We start from the raw sequence: 7,189 nt of genomic DNA, 5'->3' as shown, positions 1-7,189 counted from the left end.
GCGCCTTCTAACAAAGCCACCCCTCACTCCATCTGGACGATGAATTTTCTGACTTCTAGGATCACAGATTGGTTTCGCCTATTCTTGAATTATACATAAATGGGATGATATAGTAATATCTTTTGTAACTAGTTTTTTTCGCGTGACATAAAGTTTTTGAGATTCTTCCATACTGGTACAAATATCAGGAAGTCTTTTTATTACTGGCTAGTATTTTATTGTATAGATGTTCCAATAACTACTTAAAAATTATTCTGTTGATGGATATTTTCGTTGTTTCTAGTTTGGGTCATTACGAATAAAAAATGCAATAAATATTTTTGTTCAAGTTTTTTGTGTGTATGTATGTGTGTGTGTGTGTGTGTGTGTGTGTGTGTGTGTGTGTGTATATATATAATTTTTTAGGCGAGGCAAACCTTGGTTGACTTCACAGATTACAAAGACTTTGTTAGCTTACAATCTCTTATTTTTTTATTTTTTACGCCTACAGCACCTGGTCTTCCTAGGTGGTCTCCCATCCAAGAACTAACCAGTCCCGACCCTGCTTAGCTTCCAAGATCAGACGGGATTGGGCTTGCTCGGCGTGGCATGGCTGTAGACTAGTGTACATATATTTTTATTTCTTTTGGATAATTGCCTAGGAGTGGAATTGTTAGATTAGATATAAGTGCCATACAATTTTCCAGTGTTTTAAGAATTTTGTGCTCCTTCCAGTAATGGTTAAGGGCTTCAGTGGTTCAATATCTTATTGTCAATGTTTTTAATTTTAGCCGTTCTAAAGAATATGAAGTAGTATCTCATTAAATCTAAAAAGAGTACATATTTTTTTCAGTTTGTCATTTGTATTTGACTTTGTTGATGGTATTTGGGGCCATGTAGGAAGTGTGAGCCTTTATGTAATCTCACTGTGGTTTTAACTGGTCTCTCCTTGATGGCCAATTGCAGTGAGCCTCTTTTCATGTGCCTAGTATCCAACTACATATTTTCATGTTAAATGTCTGTTCAAGTAGCTCACCCATTTTTCACTGGGCTTGCTTGTTCTTTTATTATTGATTTGTACAAGCTCTATTTATGTTTTGGATATAATTGCTTGTTTAAGTCCTATGTATTGTCAGTGATAATTTTCCAGCCTGAAAATGATTTTTTATCTTTCTCATAATCTTTTGACTCTAACGTTGTTTCATTTTTATGAAGTCCAGCTTCTCATTTTTTCCTTTATACCTAATGCGTTTTATGTCCTACATAGGAAATCTTTAGCTACTCTGAGGTCACCAGAATTTTATATTTTTTTCTAAAAGCATTATGTGTTATGTTTTGATACAATTATGTGATAGTATGAGGTGGAAGTCAAGTTAATTTTTACACAATTATTTATCTATTTGTTCCAGCACCGTCCGATAAAAATACTTTAGTATCTCCCGCTGAATTAATTGCCTTGTCACCTTAGTTGAACATCAGCGGATACCTAGGTAGGTTCAGTCCTTGATTCCCTTTTGGTTGATAGATTTGTCTCTCCTGAACACATCGTGTTGACTAGTGATGCTATCTAGTAAATCTTAATATCAGATAGTGCACATCCTCCGACTTTGTTCTTCATTTTAAGACTGTTTGGGCTCTCAAAAAAGGACTATGCATTTACATGTAAATTGAACCGCCTTGTCAATTTCTACAGAAACAACTTACTGAGATTTTGACTGGAAATGTGTTGAGTACATAGATCAAATTTGGGGAAAATGTTGCCATTGTAACAACCTTGAGTTTTCCGACCCATGAACATGGAATAGCTCCCTCTTAATGGAGCTCACTTCAAAATATCTCTCAGCGATGTTTTATAGTTTTCAGTACAGAGTAGTTGCATGTCTTTTATTTATTACTATGAATTTTATATTTCTCGATGGCATTATAAATAGACTATTTTAAACTTTTCCAATGGTTTTGCTTTTGGTAAATAATGATACAAGTAAGTAAACGAGTAGAGCTTTTGCGTGCAATCAAAGTTAAGTTGTTATCAATTTTAAATAGAATGCTAAAACTAAGATGTTTTACGTAATTTCAATGGTAAATTGAAAGAAAATATTACAGAATATACACAAAAGAAAATGAGAGGGAAAGCAAAACGTATCACTATAAAAATGCAATAAAACACAAAGAAAAACAGGAAAAGAGGAAAGAAAGGACAAAGAATCTACAAGACATACAAATTGGCAATAGTAAGTTCTTCCCTGTCGGTAATTACTTTCCATGTATATGGATTAAACTTTCCGATCAAAAGATGGGCCGGATGATTTAAAAAAAAGCAAAAACAAATTATTTGCTGTCTATAAGAGACTCATTTTAGATCTAAGGGTATATGTAGGCTGCAGGGTAAAAAAAAAAAGTATGCTATGCAAATGATAACCAAAGAAGAGCCGAGTGGCTATACTGATATCAGAAAAATAGACTTTAAATCAAATACCATTAAAGAGACAAAGAAGGATATTATCTAATGATAAAAAGATCAATTCACCGAGAAGATATAACATTTATAAGTGTTTATGCGACAAACCTCAGATCTCATAAATATACGAAGCAAACTTTGACAGAATTAAAGGAAGAAATAGACAGTAACATTATACTAGTAGGAAATTTCAATACTCACCTTCAATAATGGATCGAACTACCAGACAGATCAATAAGAAATAGAGAATTTGAACTTGACCAACACTACAGATCAAATGGATCTGACACACATATATGGAACACTCCACCTAACAACAGCAGAATAAAAATTTTCTAGTGCCCACGGAACATTCTCCATGATAGACTGTATGGTAGGCCAGAAAAAGAAGTCACAATGAATCCAGAAAGACTGACATCATGCCACGTTTCCATCCCAATCCCAACAAGATGAAACTAGAAATCACTAGCACAAGGAAAAAGGGGAAATCCACAACATGTAGAAATAAATTAAATAATAAAGAGATAAAAAAGAAAGAACGGTTGTTTAACACACGCACACGACAAATGTGTCAAACAAAAAGTCTTAAGGGAAATTAGAAGACAACTTAAGACAAATGAAAAGAGAAACACAACATGGTAAAACACAAGACGCAAACCACGCGGTGTTAAGAGGGGAGGTTGCAGCTGCCAGGCACTCGGTAAAAGAAAGATCGCAAATTAACACCCTCGCTTTACACTTTAAAAATCTAGAAAAAATAACACATTAAACCCAAAATTAGCAGGAAAAAAAAAGAATTAATAGAAATTAGAACGGAGATCAACAAAATAGAGACTAGAAAGAGGATTTTAAAAATCAACGAAATTAAGAGTTGGTTTTTTTGAAAGATCAATAACATTGACAAACCCTTAGCTTAGTTAACTATAAAATGAGAGAAAATTCAAATAACTGAACTCTGACGTGAAAGAGGAAATACTACAACTGATGCAAGAGAAATAAAGAGGAGTGTAAGAGAATGTTCTGGACGTTTTGGGCACCTTAGAAGAAATGGATACATTCTTCAAAACCAAAATTCCAAGACGGAATCATGAAGAAATAGTAAATCTGAACAGACCAATAATAGGTTCTTAGATCTTCTGTAAGGTTTTTATCACTGATTCTCTATGTGTTTTATATAATGTACCGGTAAAGGTATACAAGTCTGGAATATTCTCTATGGGAAGGTTTTTAATTATAAATTCAACTTTTTCCATACATATAATTTACTTCAATTTTTTATTCCTTCTTGTGTCAGTTTTAGCAAATTGAATCTGCCAAGGAATTTGTCCATTCCATATTTACTGGCATTCAGCTGTTCGTGACATTACATTTTCATACCTGTGGGATCTGCAGCCTCATCCCTGATATTGGTTATCATGTTTTCTCTTTTATTCTTGACCAGCTTATCTAGCATACATTTGATTTATTAATCTTTCAAAAAGTCAAGTTTTAGCTTCAATAATTTTCTATATATTTTGCTTAGTAGTTTGTTGATTTCTACTTTTCCTGTATTATTTTTTTTCCCTGCTTATTTTAGGTTTGCTTTATACTTCATTCTTTAGCTTCTTGTCGTACAATATTAGACCTTTGATTTCAGACTTTCTTCATTTCAACAGAAACATTAAGAGCACACATTCACTCTGAACTCTGCTTACACTTTATACGTTTTGTTTTTATTTTCAGTTATTTTCATATTTTCTACTTTTCTTTCTTTGTGATTTTTTCCTTGGACCCAGGGGTCATTTCGAACTGTGGCGTTTATTTTCAATTTTGGGTTATTTTAATACATATCAAATTATTGTTGATTTCTAATTCAAATATTGTGATAAAAGAACATAGTTTATAAGATTTCAAACTTCCAAAATTTATCGAGACTTATTTTGTGGCCCAGCACATGGTCTCTCTTGGTGAATAATCAATGAGCACTTGAGCAGGCCGTATCTGATATTTGTAGATGTAGTGCTCTGTAATGTTAATCAGATTGATTTAGTTAATGGTGTCATTCAAATCTTCTCTATCTTTATTCATGGTTGACCTAATGTGTAAAACACTGAGGAAGATGTTGTAAAACCTCTCTCTGTGAGTGTGCGTTTGCATATTTATCTCTTGACTTTTCCAGTTTTTTTTCCCCTCATCTGTTTTGAAGCTCTCCTAATATACGCATTTAGGATCGGTACTTTATTCTGAGAACTGACTCTTATTCACGTGCAAGATGATCGATAGTTGGGAACGTAGGATACACAGAGGAGCTAAACCGTATTACTAAAGATTCCCGATCCTGACTTTTTATTATGAATAACAACTCATTCATATTTCAGATGAACTTTTAAGTAATCACAGCAGAACTGAGGTATCTTCAGTCCTTCGAGCTCGAATGCACTGGCTTCAGTTGGGGTGAACGGACCAGGGTTATAACGAGATCACTGGACATAGCACCCGTTCCTCGGCTTAACTTGCCTTTGCCACAGCCGGTGGTGGGTCACCAATGGGTGGCCAAGGAGGGAATGAAAGGGAAGAGGCAGTGACATCGGTGAATGTGGAAAAATCTTGCAAGAGATTTGGGAGGGAAAAGATGTGACAGGCCAGCACCAGCAGCGCCAGCTCTGTCGTTAGCAAGTCACTCCTCTGGGGCTTCAGCTTCCGCGTCGTTACGATGAAAGCCGCCCGGTGCTCTGTCTTGCTATGATTCTGTTATACTTTTGGAATCACGCCGTATACACAGATTCAGAGACGGATTCTTCTCTTGGCTTGTTTTCCAGCTTCTTAAATTCAAACCCTATTCAGATAACTAGAGCTATTCTACGTTTTTAAAAAACAAGTCCATGTATAATCTTATACTTTTAATTACATTACATTCATATCATGCTTTCATCATTGGACATTTCATCAGAAAAGTACCGATAATTTCTTTACAATCCTCACTTTAATGGTTGGATAATATTCTATCATGTGATTGCCTCGTAATTTATTTAAATTCTTTATTACTGTTGGACGTTGGGACTATTTCCACTTTTTCCTATAATAAATAGCACAGAAATGAAGTCTTTATGCAAAAAGCTTAGTCAGCCTTTCAGCTCCCAGGGGCCACCTCTTCCAGGGGGAACGCCTGGAAGCACTGCCCCTACCTGGAGAGATCACAGCGGTCTGCAGCCAACCTCCTTCTCTCTCAGGGTGATGGACGGGTGTCCCCATTCCATGTTGGCCCCTGTTCCTGGGCAGCCAGGAGTCCTGCCATCCTGTCCGCCCCTTTTGCTCAGATTCACGGTGGGGTCTTGTCCTGGAAGAGGCCGCTCCTGCTGCCTTCACGACGCTGAGACATGGGCACGGTTGGCTCGTGAAGGCGCTGGTCCACTACGTGGGGCCCCGTGTGTGTGAGCATCGGGGGGCGATCTCGATCCCCAGGGCTCTGTGACACCACTCAGTTCTCACGCCTAATGGAATCGCACAGGTATGGAAGCTCTACTATTATTACTGAGGGGAATAGATATTGGCGCCAGATGCTGAAGATGCACGGGGAGAAGACAGGCGTGGTCGGCCTGCCAGGCTCGGCTGATTCTCACCGTGTGATCCTCTCTGAGCAGCTTTCCAATCCCTCCTGCCGGGGAAAGTCTGGAGATCCGCACGGTCGTGGCCAGTCACCCTGTACTCTTTCCACAGCTGTCTTTCTGAGACCTGTCCGTCAACGCAGGAAGGGTTAGGCACACCTCCGCCACACGGGCGGAGTATCATGTGTCTACCTGTAGCCCTGCACCGAGCACTAGGATGTACCCGTGAGTCACCTCGCCCAGCAACAGAAATGTCATCGAGGGCAGAGCCCATGGGCTCCTCAGGGCTGCGTCCCCTACGTCCAGCCCCTCCCCGTGAGCCCGGTGATTGCTCAGTAACGATTTTGATTGAGTAAATGAGGGAGTGAATCTCTTCCCTATGAAACATAATTACGGGGCTCTCAGACACCGTAAACGAGGGCGAAAATGCCTGGGATCCTGCTACAAACTGGCCAGAGGCTGAATTGTGAACCAGAAGCAAACAATCTAGGCTCGTCCACCAGGGAGATTAAACAGACCCGGTGCCCGGGACGACAGGCTGAAAGCTGGATGAAAGCCTGCTTCCCGCAAAGCTTCCGCGCGTAGCCGACATGATGGACTGAGCTCGCCAAGGTCTTCTGTAGCTGCCGCCATCGGTCAGTCCTGCCAGCTCCGCGATCCCGCTCAGCTCCAAAGGCGGGGGCGAGATTTTGTGACAACGACGCCAGTGCTTTGGGATGAAGACCAGGGTTTTCTGTTTGGCTCACGAGGAGTATCAGAGAAAAACGTTTTAGTCCTGGAAGATGCTTCCTGCATAACAAAGACGGTGTCCAAAGCCGCACCCAGGGACAGGGACGCTGGGGCGTCAGGCTCGGTGCTGCTTTCTGGGCTCAGCCCGGCTTTCCTCACCCAGACCTGAAGGACACTCGGAAGCCTCCTGCTGCATGATGGGAGTCGCTTCGGAAAGGAAATAATCGTTAGGTTTTTGTTCAAGAAACCACTTCTTGCTAAACATTCCCACCAGATATGCTCAGATTTCAAAAGGCAGATGAGGGGCCAGAAGCAATCGTGGCAAAGCGGCTTCCCGGGAGTTTCAAATCGTCACTTTCCGCGAAGCTGGAGGGACAGGCGTGGAGTCCTGGTGAAGACACTGGACACGGAGGGCCCCACATTCTCTGGGAGAGGTCCG

The 7,189-nt window shown here is 39.7% G+C and overlaps 1 pseudogene; it reads right to left on the bottom strand.

Moving 5' to 3' along the window:
• Nucleotides 1-481: 481 nt before the first annotated feature.
• Nucleotides 482-600, bottom strand: LOC111731535 (annotated as a pseudogene).
• Nucleotides 601-7,189: the final 6,589 nt, after the last annotated feature.

The sequence above is a fragment of the Pteropus vampyrus genome, unplaced genomic scaffold (genome assembly GCF_000151845.1).
Source record: "Pteropus vampyrus isolate Shadow unplaced genomic scaffold, Pvam_2.0 Scaffold382, whole genome shotgun sequence".
Classification (NCBI taxonomy): domain Eukaryota; kingdom Metazoa; phylum Chordata; class Mammalia; order Chiroptera; family Pteropodidae; genus Pteropus; species Pteropus vampyrus.
The sequence above is the reverse complement of the archived record's forward strand: the minus strand, read 5'-3'. Positions and strand labels throughout refer to the sequence as shown.